Source organism: Dendrobates tinctorius, unplaced genomic scaffold (genome assembly GCF_039654945.1).
Source record: "Dendrobates tinctorius isolate UK_male_01 unplaced genomic scaffold, ASM3965494v1 ptg000015l, whole genome shotgun sequence".
In the NCBI taxonomy this organism is placed as follows: Eukaryota; Metazoa; Chordata; class Amphibia; order Anura; family Dendrobatidae; genus Dendrobates; species Dendrobates tinctorius.
Genome location: NW_027361683.1, coordinates 52,993,989 through 53,021,536, shown reverse-complemented (window position 1 = coordinate 53,021,536; position 27,548 = coordinate 52,993,989). Strand labels below are relative to the sequence as shown.

The following is a 27,548-nucleotide window of genomic DNA, read 5'->3' as shown; positions in this document are numbered from 1 at the left end:
ATTTTTCGTGTCGATCGGATTTGTAGTTTTTGAGCAATTTGCGTTTGAAAATTTTTTTTCCCGTCATTGGAATGCACTGTCTCCACTGCTTTTCAATGGGAAATGGCAAAACGTGCCCTGAGGCGATTGAAATAGCAGTTCAGCTCATTGATATGCGCAGGCAGACCCAGTTACTATGCCAACGCCTACAAACGTCAAATGACGCCCCGAGGACAGAACTTCTGCCACATAATATCAGCTCTTAAAGCGAAACCCACAGCACTAATGCAAATCTAGCTTCATCACATGACACATGCCCCTGAGAGAGAATGTGCGCCAAAGTGGATTTAGAAGAAGCCCAGTGAGCCAAACTAGATCTTAAAGGGCCGACGCGCCAAAGTGATTGTTAAAGGGCCGGCGCACCGAAATGAGTCTTAAAGGGCCGACACGCCAAATCGAAAGCTGATGACCACAGGCTTCAAATGGGAGGCTGTTCGACCCCGGCCTCCAAATGGGAGGCTGTTCGACCCCGGCCTCCAAATGGGAGGCTGTTCGACCCCGGCCTCCAAATGGGAGGCTGAGTCACCCCGGCCTCCAAATCGGAGGCTGAGTCACCCCGGCCTCCAAATCGGAGGCTGAGTCACCCCGGCCTCCAAATCGGAGGCTGAGTCACCCCGGCCTCCAAATCGGAGGCTGAGTCACCCCGGCCTCCAAATCGGAGGCTGAGTCACCCCGGCCTCCAAATCGGAGGCTGAGTCACCCCGGCCTCCAAATCGGAGGCTGAGCCACCCCGGCCTCCAAATCGGAGGCTGAGCCACCCCGGCCTCCAAATCGGAGGCTGAGCCACCCCGACCTCCAAATCGGAGGCTGAGCCACCCCGACCTCCAAATCGGAGGCTCTTTGACCCCGGCCTCCCAAATCGAAGGCTGAGGCACCCCGGCCTCCAAATCGGAGGCTGAGCCACCCCGGCCTCCAAATCGGAGGCTGAGCCACCCCGGCCTCCCAAATCGGAGGCTGAGTCACCCCGGCCTCCCAAATCGGAGGCTGAGCCACCCCGGCCTCCAAATCGGAGGCTGAGCCACCCCGGCCTCCCAAATCGGAGGCTGAGCCACCCCGGCCTCCCAAATCGGAGGCTGAGCCACCCCGGCCTCCCAAATCGGAGGCTGAGCCACCCCGGCCTCCCAAATCGGAGGCTGAGCCACCCCGGCCTCCCAAATCGGAGGCTGAGCCACCCCGGCCTCCCAAATCGGAGGCTGAGCCACCCCGGCCTCCCAAATCGGAGGCTGAGCCACCCCGGCCTCCAAATCGGAGGCTGAGCCATCCCGGCCTCCAAATCGGAGGCTGAGCCATCCCGGCCTCCAAATCGGAGGCTGAGCCACCCCGGCCTCCAAATCGGAGGCTGAGCCACCCCGGCCTCCAAATCGGAGGCTGAGCCACCCTGGCCTCCAAATCGGAGGCTGAGCCACCCCGGCCTCCAAATCGGAGGCTCATCGACCCTGGCCTCCAAATCGGAGGCTAAGCGACCCCAGCCTCCAAATCTTACCCAGAGTGGCCCCACCCACCAAATCGGACCCAGAGAGGCCCTGCCCACCAAACCAGACTTTGAGGGGCCCCGCCCACCAAATCGGACCCTGTGGGGCCCCACCCACTAAATCGGACCCAGAGTGGTCCCGCCAACCAAATCGGACCCAGAGTGGCCCCGCCCACCAAATCGGACCCTGAGAGGCCCCACCCACCAAATCGGACACAGAGTGGTCCCGCCAACCAAATCGGACCCAGAGTGGTCCCGCCCACCAAATAGGACCCAGAGGGTCTCCGCCCACAAAATCAGACCCTAAGGGGCCCCACTCACAAAATCTGACCCTGAGGGGCCCCAGCCACAAAATCGGACCCTGAGGGGCCCCACACAAAATCGGAACCTGAGGGGCCACACCCACAAAATCGAAGCCTGAGAGATCCCCGCCAACAATTCAAGCCCTGAGGCACCCAGGCCAAGTAATCGGATCCTGAGGGGCCCCACCCACCAAATCAGACCCTGAGGCCAAAGTGGCCTTTGAGAGGCACTCACAGTTAAAACGAATCCTGAGTTGAAAGTCTTGCAGGGGCAGCAGGCAAGTCTCTCTTAAAGGGGCAGCCCGGGCACCATTTCAAACCACTATCTGTACTTCCTTCAGGAAATACACATCTAGTATTAATGTTGTAATCCGACCGCTGCTAACTTATTATTATTATTAAGTTGATTTCCGCAATTAATACAGCCCGAATCGCTACACGCACAGAAGCCCTTGAGGTGTCGTTTCAAAGCCAGCGTCCACAAGAGGTGTGCTAAGTATTTTTCGTGTCGATCGGATTTGTAGTTTTTGTGCAATTTGCGTTTGAAAATTTTTTTTTCCCGTCATTGGAATGCACTGTCTCCAATGCTTTTCAATGGGTAATGGCAAAACGTGCCCTGAGGCAATTGAAATGGCAGTTGAGCTCATTGATATGCGCAGGCAGACCCAGTTACTATGCCAACGCCTACGAACGTCACATGACGTCCCAAGGACAGAGCTTCTGCCACATAATATCAGCTCTTAAAGCGAAACCCACAGCACAAATGCAAATCTAGCTTCATCACATTACGCATGCCCCTGAGAGAGAATGTCCGCCAAAGTGGATTTAGAAGCGCAGGGAGCCACCCTGGCTCTTAAAGCGCCGACGTGCCAAAGTGATTCTTAAAGGGCCAAGCGCACCGAAATGAGTCTTAAAGGGCCGGCGCCCAAATTGAAAGCTGAGTGACCCCGGCCTCCAAATCGGAGGCTGAACCACCCTGGCATCCAAATCGGAGGCTGAGCCACCCTGGCCTCCAAATCGGAGGCAGTGTGGCCCCGCTCAAAAAATCAGACCCAGAGTAGCACAGCCCACCAAATCGGATCCTGAGGGGCCCCGCCCACCAAATCAGACTCCGAGTGGCCCCGCCCACGAAATCGGACCCTGAGGAGCCCCGCCCACCAAATCAGACCCTGAGGAGCCTCGCCCACCAAATCGGACCCAGAGTGACCCCGCCCACCAAATCGGACCCTGAAGGGCCCCGCCCACCAAATCGGACCCAGAGGGGCCCCGCCCACCAAATCGGACCCAGAGGGGCCCCGCCCACCAAATCGGACCCAGAGGGGCCCCGCCCACCAAATCGGACCCAGAGGGGCCCCGCCCACCAAAATGGACCCAGGGGGCCCCACCCACAAAATCGGACCCTGAGTGGGCCCGGCCACAAAATCAGACCCTGAGGGGCCCCAGCCACAAAATCGGACCCTGAGGGACCCCGGCCACAAAATCGGATCCTGAGGGGCCCCAACCACAAAATCGGACCCTGAGAGGCTCTGGACACAAAATCGGACCCTCAGGGGCCCCAACCACAATATCGGACCCTGAGAGGCACCGGCCACAAAATCGGACCCTGAGGGGCCCCAGACACAAAATCGGACCCTGAGTGGCCCAACCCACAAAATCGGACCCTTAGGGGCCCAATCCACAAAATCGAACCCTGAGGGGCCCCGCCCACCAAATCGGACCCTGAGGGGCCCCGCCCACCAAATCGGACCCTGAGGGACCCCGCCCACTAAATCAGATTCTGAAAGGCCCCAACCACAAAATCGGACCATGAGGGGCCCCACCCACAAAATCGGACCCTGAGGGGCCCCGCTGACCAAATTGAACTCTGAGGGGCCCCACTCACCAAATCGGACCCTGAGTGGCCCTGCCCACCAAATCGGACCCTGAGTGGCCCCGTCCACCAAATCGGACCCTAAGGGGCCCCACCCACAAAATCGGACCCTGAGGTGCCCCGGCCACAAAATCGGACCCAGAGGGGCCCCACCCACAAAATCGGGCCCTGAGGGGTCCCACCCACAAAATCGGACCCTGAGGCCAAAGTGGCCCCTGAGAGGCACCCACAGTTAAAACGGATCCTGAGTTGAAAGTCTTGCAGGGGCAGCAGCCAAGTCTCTCTTAAAGGGGCAGCCCGGGCACCATTTCAAACCACTATCTGTACTTCCTTCAGGAAATACACATCTAGTTCTTATTATTATTTTCCAGTTGATTTCCGCAATTAATGCGGCCCGAACCGCTTCACGCACAGACTCCGTTGAGGTGTCGTTTCGAAGCCAGCGTCTATGAGAGGTGTGCTAAGTATTTTTCGTGTCTATCGGATTTGTAGTTTTTGCGCAATTTGCGTTTGAAAATTTTTTTTCCCCCGTCATTGGAATGCACTGTCTCAATGAATTTGAATGGGGAAATTTTGCTATAGACAAAACATGCCCTGAGGCGATTGAAATGGCAGTTGAGCTCATTGATATGCGCAGGCAGACCCAGTTACTATGCCAACGCCTACGAACGTCACATGACCTCTCCAAGACAGAGCTTCTGCCACATAATATCAGCTCTTAAAGCAAAACCCACAGCACAAATGCAAATCTAGCTTCATCACATGACGTATGCCCCTGAGAGAGAATGTGCGCCAAAGTGGATTTAGAAGCCCAGTGAGCCACCCTGGCTCTTAAAGGGCCGGTGCGCCAAATCGAAAGCCGAGTGACCCAAGGCTCCAAATCGGAGGCTGATAGACCCTGGCCTACAAAAACGAGGCTGAGCAACCCTGGCATCCAAATTGGACCCAGAGTGGCCCCGCCCACCAAATTAGGCCCTGAGGGGCCCCACCCTCAAAATCAGACCCTGAGGGGCCACAGCCACAAAATCAGACCATGAGGGGCCCCAGCCACAAAATCGTACCCTGAGGGGCCCCGGACACAAAATCGGACCCTGAGGGGCCCTGGCCACAAAATCGGACCCTGAGGGGCCCCACCCACAAATCCAGACCCTGAGGGGACCCGGCCACAAAATCGGACCCTGAGGGGCCCCGCCCACCAAATCAGACCCTGAGGTGCCCCGCTCACCAAATTGAACTCTGAGGGGCCCCGCTCACCAAATAGGACCCTGAGAGGCCCCGCCCACCAAATCGGACCCTGAGGGGCCCCGCCCACCAAATCGGATTCTGAGGGGCCCTACCCACAAAATTAGACCCAGAATGAACCCCGCCCACCAAATCGGACCCTGAGGTGCCCCGCTCACCAAATTGAACTCTGAGGGGCCCCGCTCACCAAATAGGACCCTGAGAGGCCCCGCCCACCAAATCGGACCCTGAGGGGCCCCGCCCACCAAATCGGATTCTGAGGGGCCCTACCCACAAAATAGGACCCTGAGGGGCCCCAACCACAAAGTCAGACCCTGAGGAGCCCCACCCACCAAATCGGATTCTGAAGGGCCCCAACCACAAAATCGGACCCTGAGGGGCCCCGGACACAAAATCGGACCCTGAGGGCCTCCACCCACAAAATCAGACCCTGAGGGGGCCCCAACCACAAAGTCAGACCCTGAGGAGCCCCATCCACCAAATCGGACCCTGAGGGGCCCCGCCCACAAAATTTGACCCTGAGGGGCCCTGGCCACAAAATCAGACCCTGAGGGGCCCCGGCCACCAAATCAGACTCTGAGGGGCCCCACTCACCAAGTCGGACCCTGAGGCCAAGGTGGCCCGAGAGGCACCCACAGTTAAAACGGATCCCGAGTTGAAAGTCTTGCAGGGGCATCAGGCAAGTCTCTCTTAAAGGGGCAGCCCGGGCACCATTTCAAACCACTATCTGTACTTCCTTCAGGAAATACACATCTAGTTATAGTGGTTTGAAAAAACCACTATATTGTAATCCGAACGCTGCTAACTTATTCTTCTTCTTCTTCTTCTTCTTTTGATTTCCGCAATTAATGCGGCCCGAACCGCTACACGCAGAGACTCCGTTGAGGTGTCGTTTCGAAGCCAGCGTCCATGAGAGGTGTGCTAAGTATTTTTCGTGTCGATCAGATTTGTAGTTTTTGCGCAATTTGCATTAGAAAATTTTTTTTCCCCGTCATTGGAATGAATTGTCTCAATGCATTTGAATAGGGAAATGGCAAAACGTGCCCTGAGGCGATTGAAATGGCAGTTGAGCTCATTGATATGCGCAGGCAGAACCAGTTACTATGCCAACGCCTACGAACGTCACATGACATCTCTAGAACAGAGCTTCTGCCACATAATATCAGCTCTTAAAGCGAAACCCACAGCACAAATGCAAATCTAGCTTCATCACATGACACATGCCCCTGAGAGAGAATGTGCGCCAAAGTGTATTTAGAAGCCCAGTGAGCCAAACTGGCTCTTAAAGGGCCGAAGCGCCAAAGTGATTCTTAAAGGGCCGCCGCACCGAAATGAGTCTTAAAGGGCCGACGTGCCAAATCGAAAGCTGAGTGACCCCAGGCTCCAAATCGGAGGCTGAGCCACCCCAGCCTTAAAATCGGAGGCTGAGCCACCCTGGCCTCCAAATCGGACCCAGAGTGGCCCCGCCCACCAAAAACGGACCCAGAGTGGCACAGCCCACCAAATCGGACACTGAGGGTCCCCGCCCACCAAATCAGACTCAGAGTGGCCCCACCCACCAAATCGGACCCTGAAGGGCCCCACCCACCAAATCGGACCCAGAGGGGCCCCGCCCACCAAATCGGAAGCAGAGGGGCCCCGCCCACCAAATCGGACCCTGAGGGGCCCCACCCACCAAATCGGACCCTGAGGGGCACTGCCCACTAAATCGGACCGAAAGAGGCCATGCCCACCAAATCGGACCCTGAGGAGCCCCGCCCAACCATAAAATCGGACCCTGAGGGGCCCCGCCCAACCATAAAATTGGACCCTGAGGGGCCCCACCCACCAAATCGGACCCTGAGGGGCCCCACCCACCAAATCGGACCCTGAGGGGCCCCACCCACCAAATCGGACCCTGAGGGGCCCCACCCACAAAATCGGACCCTGAGGGGCCCCACCCACAAAATCGGACCCTGAGGGGCCCCACCCACAAAATCGGACCCTGAGGGGCCCCACCCACAAAATCGGACCCTGAGGGGCCCCACCTACAAAATCGGATCCTGAGGGCCCCACCCACAAAATCGGATCCTGAGAGGCCCCAAATACAAAATCGGACCCTGAGGGGCCCCACCCACAAAATCGGACCCTGAGGGACCCCGGCCACAATCAGATCCTGAGGGGCCCCAACCACAAAATCGGACCCGGAGAGGCTCCGGCCACAAAATCTGACCCTGAGGGGCCCCAACCACAAAATCAGACCCTGAGAGGCACCGGCCACAAAATCGGACCCTGAGGGGCCCCGGACACAAGATCAGACCCTGAGGGGCCCCGGCCACAAAATCGGATCCTGAGGGGCACAAACCACAAAATCAGACCTAGAGTGGCCCCACTCACCAAATTGAACTCTGAGGGGCCCCGCCCACCAAATCGGACCCAGAGTGGCCCCGTCCACCAAATCAGACCTAGAGTGGCCCTGCCCACGAAATCGGACCACGAGGGGCCCCACCCACCAAATCGGACCCCGAGGGGCCCCACCCACCAAATCGGACCCCGAGGGGCCCCACCCACCAAATCGGACCCCGAGGGGCCCCACCCACCAAATCAGCCCCTGAGGGGACCCAGCCACCAAATCGGACCCTGAGGGGCCCCACCCACCAAATCACCCTGAGGTGCCCCAGCCACAAAATCGGACCCTGAGGGGCCCCACCCACAAAATTGGGCCCTGAGGGCCCCACCCACAAAATCGGACCCTGAGGCCAAAGTGGCCCCTGAGAGGCACCCACAGTTAAAACGGATCCCGAGTTGAAAGTCTTGCAGGGGCAGCAGGCAAGTCTCTCTTAAAGGGGCAGCCCGGGCAGCATTTCAAACCACTATCTGTACTTCCTTCAGGAAATACACATCTAGTTATAGTGGTTTGAATAAAACACTATATTGTAATCCGAACGCTGCTAACTTATTATAGTGGTTTGAAAAAACCACTATATTGTAATCCGAACGCTGCTAACTTATTCTTCTTCTTATTATTATTATTAAGTTGATTTCCGCAATTAATGCGGCCCGAACCGCTACACGCACAGACTCCGTTGAGGTGTCGTTTCGAAGCCAGCGTCCATGAGAGGTGTGCTATTTTTCGTGTCGATCGGATTTGTAGTTTTTGCGCAATTTGCGTTTGAAAATTTTTTTTCCCGTCATTGGAATGCACTGTCTCCAATGCTTTTCAATAGGAAATGGCAAAACGTCCCCTGAGGCGATTGAAATGGCAGTTGAGCTCATTGATATGCGCAGGCAGACCCAGTTACTATGCCAACGCCTACGAACTTCACTTGAACCCCAGCACAGAGCCTCTGCCACATAATATCAGCTCTTAAAGCGAAACTCACAGCACAAATGCAAATCTAGCTTCATCACATGACACATGCCCCTGAGAGAGAATGTGTGCGCCAAAGTGGATTTAAAAGAAGCCCAGTGAGCCAAACTAGCTCTTAAAGGGCCAGCGCACCCAAATGAGTCTTAAAGGGCCAACACACCAAATCGGAGGCTGAGCCACCCCGGCCTCCAAATCGGAGGCTGAGCCACCCCGGCCTCCAAGTCGGAGGCTGAGCCACCCCGGCCTCCAAGTCGGAGGCTGAGCCACCCCGGCCTCCAAGTCGGAGGCTGAGCCACCCCGGCCTCCAAGTCGGAGGCTGAGCCACCCCGGCCTCCAAGTCGGAGGCTGAGCCACCCCGGCCTCCAAGTCGGAGGCTCATCGACCCCAGCCTCCAAATCGGAAGCTCATCGACCCCTGCCTCCAAATCTGAGGCTCTTTGACCTCGGCCTCCAAATCGGAAGCTCAACGACCCCGGCATCCAAATTGGAGGATGAGCGACCCCAGCCTCCAAATCTTACCCAGAGTGGCCCCACCCACCAAATCAGACCCAGAGAGGCCCTGCCCACCAAATCGGACTCTGTGGGGCCCCGCCCACCAAATCGGACCCTGTGGGGCCCCGCCCACCAAATTGGACCCAGACTGGTCCCTCCCACCAAATTGGACCCAGTGGGGCTCTGCCCACAAAATCAGACCCAGAGGGTCCCTTGCCACAAAATCAGACCCTGAGGGGCCGCGGCCACAAAATCGGACCCTGATGGGCCCCGGTCACAAAATCGGACCCTGATGGGCCCCGGCCACAAAATCGGACCCTGAGGGGCCCCGCCCACCAAATTGGACCCAGAGGGGCCCCACCCACAAAATTGGACCCAGAGGGGCCCCAACCACAAAATCGGACCCTGAGGGGCCCCTGACACAAAATCGGACCCTGAGGGGCCCCACCCACCAAATCGGACCCTGAGGGGCCCCGGCCGCAAAATCGGACCCTGAGGGGCCCCACCCACCAAATCGGACCCTGAGGGGCCCCCGCCACCAAATCAGACCCTGAGGGGCCCCCGCCACCAAATCGGACCCTGTGGGCCCCACCCACAAAATCGGACCTTGAGGGGCCCCACCCACAAAATCGGACCCTGGGGCCAAAGTGGCCCCTGAGAGGCACCAACAGTTAAAACGGATCCTGAGTTGAAAGTCTTGCAGGGGCATCAGGCAAGTCTCTCTTAAAGGGGCAGCCCGGGCACCATTTCAAACCACTATCTGTACTTCCTTCAGGAAATACACATCTAGTTATAGTGGTTTGAAAAAAACACTATATTGTAATCCGAACGCTGCTAACTTATTCTTCTTCTTCTTATTATTAAGTTGATTTCCGCAATTAATGCGGCCCGAACCGCTACACGCACAGACACCGTTGAGGTGTCGTTTCGAAGCCAGCGTCCATGAGAGGTGTGCTAAGTATTTTTCGTGTCGATCGGATTTGTAGTTTTTGCGCAATTTGCGTTTGAAATTTTTTTTCCCCGTCATTGGAATGCACTGTCTCCAATGCTTTTCAATAGGAAATGGCAAAACGTGCCCTGAGGCGATTGAAATGACAGTTGAGCTCATTGATATGCGCAGGCAGACCCAGTTACTATGCCAACGCCTACGAACTTCACTTGAACCCCAGCACAGAGCATCTGCCACATAATATCAGCTCTTAAAGCGAAACCCACAGCACAAATGCAAATCTAGCTTCATCACATGACACATGCCCCTGAGAGAGAATGTGTGCGCCAAAGTGGATTTAAAAGAAGCCCAGTGAGCCAAACTAGCGCTTTAAGGGCCAACGCGCCTAAGTGATTGTTAAAGGGCCAGCGCACCAAAATGAGTCTTAAAGGGCCGACACACCAAATCGGAGACTGAGCCACCCCGGCCTCCAAATCGGAGGCTGAGCCACCCCGGCCTCCAAATCGGAGGCTGAGCCACCCCGGCCTCCAAATCGGAGGCTGAGCCACCCCGGCCTCCAAATCGGAGGCTGAGCCACCCCGGCCTCCAAATCGGAGGCTGAGCCACCCCGGCCTCCAAATCGGACAATGAGCCACCCCGGCCTCCAAATGGGAGGCTGATCCACCCCGGCCTCCAAATCGGAGGCTGAGCCACCCCGGCCTCCAAATCGGAGTCTCATCGACCCCGGCCTCCAAATCAGAGGCTTTTTGACCTCGGCCTCCAAATCGGAAGCTCAACGACCCCGGCCTCCAAATTGGAGGCTGAGCGACCCCAGCCTCCAAATCTTACCCAGAGTGGCCCCGCCCACCAAATCGGACCCTGTGGGGCCCCGCCCACCAAATCGGACCCTGAGAGGCACCGCCCACCAAATCGGACCCAGAGTGGTCCCGCCCACCAAATTGGACCCAGAGTGGTCACGCCCACCAAATTGGACCCAGAGGGGCTCCGCCCACAAAATCAGACCCAGAGGGGCCTCTGCCACAAAATCAGACCCTGAGGGGCCGCGGCCACAAAATCGGACCCTGATGGGCCGCGGCCACAAAATCGGACCCTGAGGGGCCCCAACCACAAAATCGGACCCTGAGAGGCCCCGCCCACCAAATTGGACCCAGAGTGGTCCCGCCCACCAAATTGGACCCAGAGGGGCCCCACCCACAAAATCGGACCCAGAGGGGCCCCTGCCACAAAATCGGACCCTGAGGGGCCGTGGCCACAAAATCGGACCCTGAGGGGCCGCGGCCACAAAATCGGACCCTGAGGGGCCCCAACCACAAAATCGGACCCTGAGGGGCCCCACCCACAAAATCAGGCCCTGAGGGGCCCCACCCACAAAATCAGACCATGAGGCCAAAGTGGCCCCTGAGAGGCACCCACAGTTAAATCGTATCCTGAGTTGAAAGTCTTGCAGGGGCAGCAGGCAAGTCTCTCTTATAGGGGCAGCCCGGGCACCATTTCAAACCACTATCTGTACTTCCTTCAGGAAATACACATCTAGTATTAATGTTGTAATCCGACCACTGCTAACTTATTCTTATTATTCAGTTGATTTCCGCAATTAATGCGGCCCGAACCGCTACACGCACAGACTCCGTTGACGTGTCGTTTCGAAGCCAGCGTCCACGAGAGGTGTGCTAAGTAATTTTCGTGTCGATTGGATTTGTAGTTTTTGCGCAATTTGCATTAGAAATTTTTTTTCCCGTCATTTGAATGTATTGTCTCAATGCTTTTCAATGGAGAAATTTTGCCTTAGAGAAAATATGCCCTGAGGCGATTCAAATGGCAGTTCAGCTCATTGATATGCGCAGGCAGACCCAGTTACTATGCCAACGCCAAAGAACTTCACATGACGCCCTCAGGACACAGTTTCTGGCAATAATATCAGCTCTTAAAGCGAAACCCACAGCACAAATGCAAATCTAGCTGCATCACATGACGCATGCCCCTGAGAGAGAATGTGCGCCAAAGTGAATTTAGAAGCCCAGTGCGCCAAACTAGCTCTTAAACAGCCGACGCGCCTAAGTGAATCTTTAAGGACCGGCGCACCAAAATGAGCCTTAAAGGGCCGGCGCGCCAAATCGAATGCTGAGTGACCCCAGGCTCCAAATCGGAGGCTGATCAACCCTGGCCTACAAATCGGAGGCTGAGCCACCCAGGCCAACAAATCTGCCCCGGAGTGGCCCCACCCACCAAATCGGACCCAGAGAGGCCCCGCCCACCAAATTGGACCCTGAGGGGCCCCGCTCACCAAATCAGACCCAGAGTGGTCCCGCCTACCAAATTGCACCCTGAAGGGCCCCGCCCATCAAATTGGACCCTGAGTGGCCCCGCCCACCAAATCAGACCCTGAGGGGTCCCACCCACCAAATCTGACACTAAGGGGCCCCGCCCACCTAATCAGACCCAGAGTGGCCCCGCCCACCAAATCAGGCCATGAGGGGCGCCGCCCACCAAATCAGACCCTGAAGAGCCCCGCCCACCAAATCGGACCCTGAGAGGCCCCATCTACCAAATCGGAACAAGAGGAGCCCCGCCCACGAAATTGGACATGTGGGGCCCCACTCACCAAATCGGACCCTGTGGGGCCCCGCCCACAAAATTGGACCCAGAGTGGCCCCTCCCACCAAATCAGACCCTGTGGCGCCCCGCCCATCAAATCGGACCCTGTGGTGCCCCACCCACCAAATCGGACCCAGAGGGGTCCCACCCGCCAAATCAGCCCACCAATTCAAGCCCTGAGGAGCCCAGTCCACTGAATCGGATCCTGAGGGGCCCCACCCACCAAATCAGACCCTGAGGGGCCCCACAGGCAAAACGGATACTGAGTTGAAAGTAGTGCAGGGGCAGCAGGCAAGTCTCTCTTAAAGGGGCAACCAGGGCACCATTTCAAACCACTATCTGTACTTCCTTCAGGAAATACACATCTAGTTCTTCTTCTTATATTATTAAGTTGATTTCCGCAATTAATACAGCCCGAACCGCTACACGCACAAACTCCGTTGAGGTGTCGTTTCGAAGCCAGCGTCCATGAGAGGTGTGCTAAGTATTTTTCGTGTCAATCAGATTTGTAGTTTTTGCGCAATTTGCGTTAGAAAAAATTTTTTCCCGTCATTGGAATGCACTGTCTCTAATGCATTTGAATGGGGAAATGGCAAAACATGCCCTGAGGCGATTGAAATGGCAGTTGAGCTCATTGATATGCGCAGGCAGATCCAGTTACTATGCCAACGTCTACGAACGTCACATGACATCTCCACAACAGAGCTTCTGCCACATAATATCAGCTCTTAAAGCGAAACCCACAGCACAAATGCAAATCTAGCTTCATCACATGACACATGCCCCTGAGAGAGAATGTGCGCCAAAGTGTATTTAGAAGCCCAGTGAGCCAAACTGGCTCTTAAAGGGCCGAAGCGCCAAAGTGATTCTTATAGGGCCGCCGCACCGAAATGAGTCTTAAAGGGCCGACGCGCCAAATCGAAAGCTGAGTGACCCCAGGCTCCAAATCGGAGGCTGAGCCACCCCGGCCTCCAAATCGGACCCAGAGTGGCCCCGCCCACCAAAAACGGACCCAGAGTGGCACAGCCCACCAAATCGGACACTGAGGGCCCCCGCCCACCAAATCAGACCCTGAAGGGCCCCGCCCACCAAATCAGACCCAGAGGGGCCCCGTCCACCAAATCGGACCCAGAGGAGCTCCGTCCACCAAATCGGACCCAGAGTGACCCCGCCCACCAAATCGGACCATGAAGGGCCCCGCCCTCCAAATCGGACCATGAAGGGCCCCGCCCACCAAATCGGACCATGAAGGGCCCCGCCCACCAAATCGGACCATGAAGGGCCCCGCCCACCAAATCGGACCATGAAGGGCCCCGCCCACCAAATCGGACCATGAAGGGCCCCGCCCACCAAATCGGAAGCAGAGGGGCCCCACCCACCAAATCGGACCCTGAGGGGCACTGCCCACTAAATCGGACCGAGAGAGGCCACGCCCACCAAATCGGACCCTGAGGAGCCCTGCCCACCAAATCAGACCCCGATGGGCCCCGCCCACCAAATCAGACCCTGAGGGGCCCCGGCCACGAAATCGGACCCTGAGGGGCCCCAGCCACGAAATCGGACCCTGAGGGGCCCCAGCCACGAAATCGGACCCTGAGGGGCCCCGGCCACGAAATCGAACCCAGGGGGGCCCCACTCACCAAATCAGACCCCGAGTGGCCCCTCCCACCAAATTGGACCCCGAGTGACCCCGCCTACCAAATCAGACCCTGAGTGGCCCCATCTACCAAATCGGACCCTAAGGGGCCCCACCCACAAAATCGGACCCCGAGGTGCCCCAGCCACAAAATCGGACCCAGAGGGGCCCCACCCACAAAATCGGGCCCTGAGGGGTCCTACCCACAAAATCGGACCCTGAGGCCAAAGTGGCCCCTGAGAGGCACCCACAGTTAAAACGGATCCTGAGTTGAAAGTCTTGCAGGGGCAGCAGCCAAGTCTCTCAAAGGGGCAGCCCGGGCACCATTTCAAAGCACTATCTGTACTTCCTTCAGGAAATACACATCTAGTTATTATTAAGTTGATTTCCGCAATTAATGCGGCCCGAACCGCTCAGCGCAGAGACCCCGTTCAGGCGGTGTTTCGAAGCCCTCAGTGGGGATAGGTGTGCTATGTATTTTTGGAGTCGATCCGATTTGTATTTTTGTTTTTTTTTTAAAAAGTCACATTTTAAGCAAAACTTTTCCCATAGAAATTAATGGCGACCTTTCCATGACCCCAACTGACATGGATTGAAGCCACAGCACAGGTGCAGTGACCTTACAAAGATGGCAGCTATGCAAATGCAGCTTCCACACATGACCCGTATTAGCTAATAGAAGCTGACAGATGGTTGATTCAAGGTCTTAAGGCGCAGCGCGCCAATGGCTTCTGAAAAGCCCCACCCAGTGATGACTAACCTTGGCACTCCAGCTGTTGTAAAACTACAACTCTCAGCATGCCCTTGCAACCTGCAGCAGTTGAGGCAGCAGTTGAGGCATGCTGGGAGTTGTAGTTCTCCAACATCTGGAGTGCCAAGGTTAGTCATCACTGGGTGGGGCTTTTCAGAAGCCATTGGCGCGCTGCGCCTTTAAGACCTTGAATCAGTCGTACGCCAAAGTGGCTTTAGAAGCACAGTGCGCCAAAATGGCCCCTTAGGGGCCTAGAGCGCCAAAGTGGCCCCCGAGGCAAAGTGGCAGCATATGTCGAAATGGCTAAAGTGGCTACTGAGGTGCCGAATGTGCCAAAGTGGCTACCAAGTGGCTACCGAGGGGCCGAATGTGCCAAAGTGGCTACCAAGTGGCCAAAGAGGCTACCGAGGGGCCGAATGTGCCAAAGTGGCTACCAAGTGGCTACCAAGTGGCCAAAGTGGCTACAGAGGTGCCAAATGTGCCAAAGTGGCTACCAAGTGGCCACCGAGGTGCCGAAAGTGCCAAAGTGGCTACCAAGTGGCCACAGAGGTGCCGAAAGTGCCAAAGTGGCTACCAAGTGGCCACAGAGGTGCCGAAAGTGCCAAAGTGGCTACCAAGTGGCCACAGAGGTGCCGAATGTGCCAAAGTGGCTACCAAGTGGCTACTGAGGTGACAAAGTGACTATACACAACATTCATATTCTAACTTTACTTTCTTAGAATCGACACCTGATACACTGCTGTAAAGCTGGCAGCGCTGTTCAAGCACCATGTATTTCCTTCAGCAAATGCCCATCTAGTTTATTTTAGTTCTTCAATACAAAAAGTGAAACTCATATATAGTCATTACAAACAGAGTGATTTCAAGTGTTTATTTCTGTTAATGTTGATGATTATGGCTTACAGCCAATGGAAATCCAAAAGTCATTATCTCAGTAAATTAGAATACTTTATAATACCAGCTTGAAAAAAGGTTTTTAAAATCCGAAATATTGGCCTACTGAAATATATATTCAGTAAATGCACTTAATACTTGGTCGGGGCTCCTTTGGCATCAATTGCTGCATCATTGCGGCATGTCATGGAGGCGATCATCCTGTGGCACTGCTGAGGTGTTATGGAAGCCCAGGTTGCTTTGATAGCATCCTTCAGCTCATCTGCATTGTGGGGTGTGGTGTCTCTCACCTTCCTCTTGACAATATCCCTTAGATTCTCTATGGGGTTAAGGTCAGGCCAGTTTTCTAGCCTATCAAGCACAGTGATAATGTTTTTAAACCAGGAATTGGTACTTTTTGCAGTGTGGACAGATGCCAAGTCCTGATGCAGTGCCACAGGTTAATCGCCTCCATGTCACGCCGCACTGATGCAGTAATTGATGCCAATAGAGCCCAAGTATTGAGTGCATTTACAGAATATACATTTCATTAGGCCAACATTTCGGATTTAAAAATCATTTTTTACAAATTTACTGAGATAAGGACTTTTCATTGGCTGTAAGCCATAATTATCACCATTGACAGAAAAACACTTGAATTACATCACGCTGTTTGCAGTGACTATAATATATGAGTTTCAGTTTTTGTATTGAAGAATTGAAATGAACTTTTTGAGGATATTCTAATTTTGTGAGATGCACCTGTTTCTATACGTCCAAAATCATGAAGGGGTTAATATTATGATCAAATGTCTTTGTACAGCATCACTCTCCAGCATCAGTGTAATCCAGAAGCGTAAACTTTTAAGGCTACGTTCCAACAATGAGCTTTGGTGATTTTTTTATATTTCATTAATTTTGCAGCATTTCTGCACCTATAGGTTAGGTTGTGTTTTTTTTCATTGTATTTTTTACAAACGATATGCCAAAGAAGACATTTCAGGAAAAACACAGCTAGCGTGTTTCTTCAAAAAGTCAACATTTACGCTGGTGCCTAAAAGACACCATGCTTGGCCCCGATTAAATAAAAAAAGCATATACTCACCTCCCATGCTGGTGCCTTTCTCGCAGTGTCTGCACTTGCTCTCCCCGCGGCTCTCGTGCGGTTGGATGACACCTGACCCTGGTGCCCAATCAGCGCTGGCATCACTGTTTCTGCCTTCAGACAAATTGAAAAAGAAGAGGAAGTGAGATCAGCTGTGTTAAAATCTGTTCAGTTTCTAAGTGCGCGCGCCACTTAGAAACCCGATGCGTACCTTGGTTACCAGCTCCCTGCACCAGCGCGCTGGTAACTAAGGTATACAGTGGGTAACTAAACTACGTGCGTCGCTTGTTACCCTCGTGTCGCTGGTGCTGATCGCTGGTGAAGCTGCCTGTTTGGCAGCTCACCAGCGATCATGTAGCGACACACCAGTGATCCTGACAAGGTCATATCGTTGTCGGGATCGCTGGTGCGTCACTATGTGTGACGGGCCCTAAGATTGAGTCTGTACCTTTATCATCCCCTTTTCCTGTAGTGGCGATTGATAACACTCCTCTAGAGCATGGGTGCGTTTATTGAAAGGTCACCGGGTTTCCACTCACTGAATATGGTGCACCAGGAATCTTTAGATTTGTTTGTACTTGACAAATTTCCTTTCCAGTCATCCTGGGGTTGCCCTGGTTAAAAATGCACAATCCTGTACTGGACTGATCATCAAATACTATAAGATCCTGGGGTCAGGGGTGTTATGGGAAATGTTGTGATGTACACATCACTGCTGTTGTGAGAAGTGGCTACCTGAAGTCATTCAGGAATTCTGGAAAGTATTTACTGAAATTGAGTCACAAGCTCTACCACCGCAGAGAGATAACGATTGCGCTATTGAGTTCGTCCCAGGTGCTACTCTCCCTAATAGTCGTTTATTTAATCTAACAATCCCCAAGAGGGAGGCCTTGAAGGAATACCTGCAGACTAGTCTTGCTGCAGGTCATATAAGGCCCTCCAAGTCCCCTGTGGCTGTGGGATTTTTTTTTTTTTTTCAAAAAAGAAGAAGATGATAGGGGTCTTAGGCCGTGTTTGGATTTCAGGGAGATTAACAAGATTACTGTGCGCAATCCTTACCCCTTGCCGCTAATTACAGATTTGTTTAACCAATTAGTTGGAGCCAAGTGGTTCTCTAAAGGGGGTTTTACACTAAGCAATATCGCTAGCAATATCGCTAAAACGTCACCGGTTTTGTGACGTTATAGCGATATTACTAGCGATATCGCCATGTGTGATACTTACCAGCGACCGGCTCCCCCGCTGTCCATCGCTGATCGCGCGAGAATGTCCAGCTCCATTTCTCGTCGGGCGCTTCCTGCTGAGACTTCCTGCTGTGACGTCCAGCGACGCTGGAGGCGGGCGGGAGGACGCAGGATCGCTGTGTGTGAAAGGTAAGTATCGTGCGCTGCGTCGCTGCTGCATCGCTGTGAGATCTTTCTGTATGAAAGCTCACTAGCGATCATTTAGCGATGCACCAGCGATCCTGACCGGGTCGGATCGCTGGTTGGATCGCTGGTGCATCGCTAAATGTAAAAGGGCCTTAAGATTGATCTCCGTGGAGCATATAATTTGCTGCAGATTAAAGAAGGCGATGAATGGAAGGCAGCCTTTAATACCCCAGAAGGTATTTTTGAGTGTCTAGCAATGCCTTTCGGCCTTACAAATGCTCCAGCATTCTTTCAAAATTTCATCAACAACATTAAGGTCGTTGATCGGTAGGAGTGTTACCGTTTATTTGGATGATATTTTGATCTACTCGCCAGATCTGGAGTCGCATTGGCAGAGAGTCCGCGAGGTTCTGCAGATTCTGAGAGAAAACACACTCTTTGCTAAACTGGAGAAATGCGAGTCTGCGGTACAGAAAATTAGCTTTTTTGGGTACATTGTTTCCAGTGAAGGGTTTGAGATAGACCTGGTGAAGGTTCAGGTGGTATTGGAGTGGCCTAGACCTGAATGCTTGAAGTCAATTCAGAGATTCTTGGGGTAATTATAACAGAAAATTCATAAAGAATTTTTCTGTTATCTCCAAACCCCTTACTGATCTGACTAAGAAGGGTTCCAATACTGTCCAATGGTCCCCTGAGGCTGTTAAGGTCTTTGAGCATCTCAAGGAGAAGTTTAGCTCTGCTCCTGTTTTGATCCAGACAGATGAGATTTAGGGTACCGTTACACCTAGCGACTCACCAGCGATCCCGACTAGCGATATGACGCGGTTATGATCGCTGGTGCATCGCTAGGTGGTCGCTAGTGAGCTGCCACACAGGCAGATCTCACCAGCGACATCGCTGGGGACGGGGATCGCTACTTACCTGTCAGACGAGGCGATAAAGACGTCCTCCCGCCCGGCTCCACACGTCGCTCATCGTCACAGCAGGAAGCGCCGCAGGAAGTGACCGACGAGAAAATGATCCAGGAGCTTCTCGTGCGATCAGCGATAATCAGCGGGGGAGCGGGTCGTAGGTAAGTATCACATGCAGCGATATCGCTAGCAATATCGCTGCAACGTCACAAAATCGGTGACTTTACAGCGATATTGCTAGTAATATCGCAGTGTGTAACGGGGGCTTAAGCCCTTTCTGGTAGAGGTGGATGCCTCATCAGTAGGAGTGGGGGCTGTTCTGTTACAGGAGGGAGAGGATGAGGTACATCCCTGTGCGTTCTTTTCTAAGAAATTTTCAGAGGCGGAGCTCAACTATGATGCTGGAAACCGAGAATTGCTGGCTATTAAGCTTGCGTTTGAGCATTGGTGACATTTTTGGAGGGCGCTAGACATCCTATACAAGTCATTACTGATCATAAGAATCTGATCTATCTGGATGCTGCTGAACGTTTGAATGCTTGTCAAGCTAGGTGGGCATTGTTTTTTGCCCAGTTCCATTTCTCTGTGACATATATCCCTGGGACAAAGAATGCTAAAGCTGATTTTTTGTCTCGAAGTTTCTCCCCAGCGGTTAATACTGAAAAGGAGTAATCTATTCTGCAGAAAGTGGTGGTGGTGGCAGCATTAGGTTCTGAGTTGGAAAATAGCATTCTTAAAGCCCAGGATGCAGCACCAACTAACACTCCATATGGGAAATTATTCATGCCTAAACCCCTGAGGAGAGCTTTTTTTCAGTGAATGTCACGAGTCTCGTTTGGCGGGGCATCCAGGGATTGCCAAAACTAGAAAGTTGATCAGACGGAGTTTCTGGTGGCCGGGGTGGCTAAGAGAAATAGTCAAGTGAGTGCGTCAGTGTACCGAGTGCGCTAGGTTTAAGGCTTCTCATGCTCCAGCGGCAGGGTTGCTGTGCCCGTTAGAGGTTCCTAGTTCCCCATGGATGCATCTTGCAATGGATTTTATCACCGACCTGCCGGTCTCTGAGGGTTTTTCGTTCATCTGGGTTGTAGTGGACCGGTTTAGCAAGATGTGTCATCTGGTCCCGTTCAATAAATTACCCTGCGCTAAGACACTTGCCAGGGCATTTGTGAAAGAGATTGTCACTCCATGGTGTCCCCACGGACATTGTGTCCGATAGGGGACCACAGTTTGTGGCTCAATTTTGGCGTGCCTTTTGTGACAGACTTAAGGTTCATTTGTCATTTTCGTCAGATCATCATATGGAGTCCAATGGACAGACCGAGAAGAAGAACCAGGACATTGAGCAGTTTATGAAATGTTTTGTAGCAGACAATCAGGAGATGTGGTCAGAATATCTACCATTAGCTGAGTTTGCTCTCAATAATAAATACGTCTTCGGCGGCTGGGTGTTAATTTTGTTGTACTGGGAAGCATCCATCTTTCGGTCCTTTTTCTAGGATTGGAGCGGCGGGGCCTGAGGAGGAGAGTTTTTCTGGAAATTTGGAAAGGGTGTAGACCAGTGTGCGCCATAATCTGAATCAGGCTAATAGGAGGTCTAAGAAATATTTTGACAAGAGAAGAAGGGAGGAGAGGTCTGTTGTTGGGGACATGGTTTGATTGTCCTCTAGGAATCTGAGTTTAAAGATCCCTTCTAAAAAGTTGGGGCATAAGTTTGTAGGACCCTTCAAAGGGGTTCAGATTGTCAACTCGGCAGCAGTCAGATTGGACATTCCTTCGTCCTGGAAAATTAATTCAGTTTTTCATGTATCTTTGCTGAAGAAAGTTGACACGCCTGATAAGGTGGCTATGCCGTCTGCTCCTCCAATTGATGAAGGCTGAGTTTGAGATTTCACGCATTCTTGATTTTAGGTGGCACAGAGGAGGCTTACAGTATCTTGTGTCCTGGAGGGGTTTCGGTCCCGAGGACAATTCCTGGGTGAAAGCTGTGGACGTCTCAGTCTCAAGATTAATTAAGTCTTTTCACAGGAAATTTCCGAATAAGGTCCAGCCTAGAGGATGGGGGGGATCCTCGTTAAAGGGGAGGTACTGTTAGAATCTGTTCAGTATGTGACTATCCACCATTTTCTTGTAGTGTTCTGGCTGCTGGTCTTTTTCCCCTGGTGCTGGGTTTGTCTTGGGTGAGGTGATTGTATCACCCTTTATTAACCTGCACCTGTCTCCCATTCTTTAATGGACAACAGTGTTAATCCGCTTGAGTTCTGGCTTGGAGCTTAGCTTTGCCATCTGTGTGTTTAAATAGTGCAGTGCTGGGACCTCTGGTTCTGCTAGTCTTAGTTTCTGTTTTCAGTTTGTTTCTGCAGCCTTCTCTTTGTTTTCTATTAGGATGTGCCCCTTTTTTTGTACCCAGTCCTTAGATCTTTCAGGGACCCCCATCCCCCTATCTATAAGTCTTCACTTGAGATTAACCTAGGATCGTCGGTGGGTCTATTCGCAAGGAATGGGTCGCCCACTCCATCGTAGGGTGTCAGCCTAGTCGCAGTGCAGGGTAAGTTTTCGACCCTCCTAGCCTAGTCCTCTGCTGCAGTACTGTAACAAGTTGCAGCCTGGGAATTCCTCTTCATGTTCAATTTGTGTGAAGGCAGGAACAGTGACACCAGTGCTAATTGGGTGCCGGGTCATGTGTCACAACAACCGCACGAGATCGACAGGGAGAGTGAGTGCTGACATTGCGTGAACACCGCAGTGAGTATAGGTTTTTTTTGTTTTTTTTTAATTGGGGCCAAGCGTGGAGTATGAGAAGGAGTTGTCCAAGTAGTGTTGATGAACTCCAAGATACAGACCTATATACTTACTAACTATCCTGAGGCTGTAATTGGCTATCCTCCTTTGGTCTGCTGGCATCAATATCTGGTGGGGGAATGAATGGGGGCACCAAACGATCACTGCTGATTGGCTGCATTGTATTCAGACGAAATTAGAAGGCTGGTGCCGATCAGAGTCCAATGATTATTACATTGAACAGTTGCTTAAATCCAGTAGCGAGTGTAGAGAAACCGCACCAGTCCAGGAGATGAGCATAGGGTTTTTTTGTTTTTTTTTTTTTAAACCAACCTGGAGACATTGAGCCTTACTGGTAAAGTAGGTGACAAGCCATTTAAATAGAATTTGTCACTAGGTTTTTGCTAAAACATGCAAGAGTAGTATAACAACTTCTCCACCATTACAGAAGATAGACTCTCCACTCTACTCTCAAGATCACATCTCGCTACCTGTGCACTTGACCCGATCCCATCCCACTTCATCCCAATCCTCACCACAGTCTTCATCCCAACCCTAACCCATATCTTCAACCTATCACTAACAACTGGTGTTTTCCCCTCAAGCTTTAAACATGCCTCAATCACACCTATCCTCAAAAAGCCCTCTCTTGACCCATACTCTGTATCTTGCTATCGCCCTATATCACTTCTCCCCTATGCCTCAAAACTACTGGAACACCACATCCATCTTGAACTATCCTCCCACCTCTCTTCTTGCTCCCTCCTTGACCACTTGCAATCTGGCTTCCGGCCACACCACTCCACTGAAACTGCCCTAAGGTCACCAATGAGCTACTAGCCGCCAAGGCCAAGCAACACTACTCTGTCCTCCTCCTCCTGGACCTGTCCTCTGCTTTTGACACAGTGGACCATTCCCTATTACTACTGGCCCTCTCATCTCTTGGTATAACAGACTTGGCCCTATCTTGGATTGCGTCATACCTAGCAGACCGGACATTCAGCGTCTCCCATTCGCACACCACCTCCTCACCGCGCGCCCCCTATCCGTCGGAGTCCCGCAAGGTTCCGTCCTAGGGCCCCTGCTCTTCTCCGTTTACACCTTCGGCCTCAGACAGCTCATAGCATCGGAGTCCCGCAAGGTTCCGTCCTAGGGCCCCTGCTCTTCTCCGTTTACACCTTCGGCCTCAGACAGCTCATAGAATCTCATGGCTTTCAGTATCATCTCTATGCTGATGACACACAAATCTACATTTCTGAACCAGATATCACCTCCCTACTAAACAGAATCCCTCAATGTCTGCCTGCTATTTCATCCTTCTTCTCCGCTAGGTTTCTAAAACTTAATATGGACAAAACAGAATTAATCATCTTTCGCCCATCTTACGTGACCCCCCCCAACAGACCTATCCATTAAAGAAAACGGCTGCCTACTCTCTCCAGTCCCACAAGCTCGCTGCCTCGGGGTTATCCTTGACACTGATCTCTCTTTCAAACCACATATCCAAGCCCTTTCCGCTTCCTGCCGACTTCAACTCAAAAATATTTCACGGATCCGTACATTACTCAACCAAGAATCTGCAAAAACCCTAGTCCATGCCCTCATCATCTCCCGCCTTGACTACGGCAACCTCCTGCTCTGTGGCCTCCCCTCTAACACTCTCGCACCCCTCCAATCTATTCTTAACTCTGCTGCCCGACTAATCCACCTGTCACCCCGCTATTCCCTGGCCTCTCCCCTCTGTCAATCCCTGCACTGGCTCCCCATTACCCGAAGACTCCATTTCAAAACCCTAACCATGACATACAAAGCCATCCACAACCTGAGTCCTCCGTACATCTGTGACCTAGTCTCCCGGTACTTACCTGCATGAAACCTCCGATCCTCAAAAGATCTCCTTCTGTATTCCCCTCTTATTTCCTCTTCCCACAATCGCATACAAGATTTCTCCCGCGCATCCCCTCTACTCTGGAACTCTCTACCACAACATATCAGACTCTCGCCTACCATGGAAACCTTCAAAAAGAACTTGAAGACCTACCTCTTCCGACAAGCCTACAACTTGCAGTAACCACCGATCCACCAAACCGCTGCATGACCAGCTCTACCCTCACCTACTGTATCCTCACCCATCCCGTTGTAAATTGTGAGCCCTCGTAGGCAGGGTCCTCTCTCATCCTGTACCAGTCGTGACTTGTATTGTTTAAGATTACTGTACTTGTATGTATTATGTATACTCCTCCTCACATGTAAAGCGCCATGGAATAAATGGCATTATAATAATAATATACAGTAATGTGATGCAGAGCTGTGATTGATGAAAAATTGTTCATTCAAAGCAGTTGTGTGTATGTATTGTTGTATCGATATCACAAGCCTGAATCTCGCATGTCTGAAAAGTGTCATGCACCTCTGCGAATCTCGCCACAAATCTTGCTCCTTGTCATGAATGAGGGTGTGTGCACACGCTGCGGTTCCGCAGTGGATTCGGCCGCTGCGGTTCCCGAGTGGTTTTTGCTGTGGTGTACAGTAGCATTATTCCCTATGGGAATAAAAAACCGCAGTGCAGACGGTGCGGATTTTTCCGCGTGGTTTTCCTGCGGTTTTGAAACCACAGAAAGAGTTGACATGTCAATCCTTTCTGCAGATTCCACTGCGGTTTGCCATCTCCTCCATTGTGGAGATGAAAAACCGCAGAGCAATCCGCAGGTAAAACCAGAGGTCTTTTGACCTGCAGATTTTACAAAATCCGCGTGGCCAAATCCGCACCCCAATCCGCAGCGTGTGCACATACCCTTAGATTAACTGTGGAGTCATGCCTCAGCTGGGTGAAACTGGAGTAAAAACTCAAAGTCTCAAATTTTGTGCACCCTCGAGTTGAGCAAAATTATTGCGACTTATTTCAGTGTTTTACACCAGAATTCAAAAACACTTCCATGTATCAGGACCCATGTGTCTATATGAGTAAAATAAATAATACATATTGTGCTGTAATGACCACTGTGTCCACTAGGGGGCGCTGTGTGGATGTCCCAGGAGAACGGATGAGTGGCAGAATCCTGAAGGAGAAGGCTATGGGCAGTGGTGTAGCCTTGTAGCTGGGAGCAACGGATAAGGACTGCACAATTCGGTGGCAATGAGCAACGCTGAGCCAGGAGAGCTGACGGTTGTGGAAGCAGTGTGATGTGCTGCTGACCGGCCACGTGTGTGAGCAGAGACTGTGACGACCTGCAAGTGGGGAAGCCACTGTCCAGCTGTGGTTATGGAAAACCGTGGGGCGGCCTAGTGAGTAAGGCGCTGTCCAGATCGGTGAGCCCAGTGCGGCAGCTTCCCTAGGAGAAAGAGACTGGTGATTGCTAGGGTGCCTCTGCAGAGAAGAGGTACCTGAGGACCTGTGTGGGCAACACAGGAGAAACGGACTGGTGTTCATGTGGTACTGACCTGGGTCAATGAGCAAAACGGTGACCCGTGTGGCCGACACAGGTATCGGACAGGTGTTCGTGTGGTACTAACCTGGGTCAGTGAGGAAGACAGTGTACCTGGAGGGTTCAGTGAGGAAAGGTCCTGGAGGGTCAGCCCTGGGAGAGGAGTCGGATCCCAGGAGCACGTGGTGTGACCTTGGACCTGGTGAGGCGCGAGTGTTGGGCAGTCTCAGGGGAGACAGATGTCCTGAAGAGCACCCGCCGAGCCCCTGGACCTGGTGAGGCCGGTGTGTGGGGAGACCCTGGGAGGAGGGTCGCTCTCTGAATTGCACCCGGTGCGCCCTGTGTGTGGGATGGTCTCAGGTGGAGACAGGAGCGTCCTGGATAGCACACAGTCAGGACACGTGAGTTTCTTTGTGGTGTTTTTTTCTTTTTTCTCGACTCAGCCTGCAGTGGCTCAGTGGGAGTCAAGAAGGTGACAAGCGGCTTGATGTGGCTCAGGGGGGGCACGAAGGTGACAAGCGGCTTGATGTGGCTCAGTGGGGTCACGAAGGTGACAAGCGGCTTGATGTGGCTCAGTGGGGTCACGAAGGTGACAAGCGGCTTCCAGTGGATCGGCAGGTCCACGAAGACAGCGCAGCAGGAGCTGCAGTGACTCCAGCCGCTGTGTGTGTGTGAACAGCAGCCGGTGGTACCGGTGATCGGTGACAGCAGGAGCTGTGGTGGTGCCAGCAAGGACTTGTGTGGTATCGTAAGAGACATAGGTGGTGCCAGCAAGGACTTGTCTGGTATCGTGAGAGACATAAAACTGTGTGGTGTGAACTGTGGTCTGAGAAGACTAGTATAACGGACAGGGGGCGGTGACCCAAATCGGGGGTAGTAGCCCAAAAAGGGGTGGAGTCCCAAAAGGGGGCGGTGACCCAGAAAGGGGCCGAGTGTGAAGAAATGGCAGCACTGGTTGGCTCAGTGGGTATGTCTGGGAAACCACAGTGTGCGTGTATGTCGTTTACAGAATGTGGGTTATACTTTCCGGAGCATGATGGACCGCAAGTGTGTACTGTGATGCTGCACCGGGAAGGAATCTCGGGACGGTTGGACTCCAAGAGTCAGGTGACTCTGGTAGGAACTTCTCTCACTTTCTGTCTGACTGAGAAATGGCCCTGGTTCGCTGTAAACATGGGGTCACGGTGAACTATGTGCTAGACAGAGTGGTGTTTGAGGGGCCCGGAGGCAGTGAGTGCCAAGGTGGCGGGATACCACCAGACTTAGTGTATACCTTGGAGGGGGGCCGGGATTTTGTCATGTTGGATGACCTATGGTACGAGGATGGAGACATTCCGACTGTTGGACTACCCAATAAGAAGACGCTGACGCCTCCTAACGTGGACAGGCCAGACGTAGGGGCGACCAGAGAAAGAATTGCGTCAGATGAATTTACTGACCTGACATCACCTGAAGGGTACCACAGTGTGAATGAGAATGGTGTGGTAAACAAAAAGAGTGGAGCTGACACACTGATAGAGTGTCTTGGGGGTTCACCGTACGATGTGGTGTGACTGACGTGTTGTTGCCAGTAGCCACCACTAGGACAGAATCTAGTGCTGTGCTGACTGAAACTCGTGACAAAACTGACGCTGACCTGGTGGATAAGACGGCGGAAGTAGTCACACGGTTAGTGAGTAACTGGAGGGATGACTTAATCTAAGGTTGGTGACTGTGGCTCTGAGAAAGAAAGGGAGCACAGAATAGAAGGGCTAGAGAAAGAAGTCTCTGAGCTCAAAGGCCACATGGTAACGTGGCAAGGACTGAATAAGGCCCTCAGAGAGGAGGTGGATGAATGTGTCAAACGAGAAAGAGTCCTGAGACAAACGGCTGAGCACAGGGTCGAGGAGCTCAAGAAAGATCTTGGAGCTCAGAGGTCACCTGTCCACCTGGTAAAGTGTGAGCAAGAACCTCAAGGAAGAGATGGAGGAACTCAGGAGTAGTTAACAGTCTTCTGTTGGAGAAATTGGACAAAGACTTACCGCGGGTGAGCGTGAGTGATAGTAAGACAGAACTGCCAGTAGCCATAGTGGCCAAGGGTCATGAAGTGATCCAACCGTGTGAAGTTGATGAGTTAAGAACTGAAGAAGACAGTCACCCGGTCAGGTCAACTGTAGTGAGGGAAGTGTCCATGGTAAGGCCAGAGCCTCCTAGCCTTGAAGAGAGCAAGACCACGTCCTTCAAGACTGTGATTGATGTTCCAGAAGACATGCAAGACGCCTGTGCGGAGGAAGGTGTACATGAGGCTTTCAAAGAGGCGGTCAAGGCGTGTGAGGTGCACTGGGCACCTGAGACTCGGCAGTTAGTGATAATATCCGCCAGAGAAGATACAGCGAACCGGGTAGCTGTCCT

At 52.8% G+C, this 27,548-nt stretch overlaps 1 long non-coding RNA gene across 1 annotated transcript in view; it reads right to left on the bottom strand.

Moving 5' to 3' along the window:
- LOC141077383 (uncharacterized) overlaps positions 1-27,548 on the bottom strand; it is a 266,364-nt gene that overhangs the window by 231,107 nt on the left and 7,709 nt on the right. The window contains exon 2 of the long non-coding RNA XR_012227545.1: positions 16,674-16,787. This is a non-coding gene — a long non-coding RNA (uncharacterized lncRNA). The remainder of the gene's footprint in view (positions 1-16,673; positions 16,788-27,548) is intronic.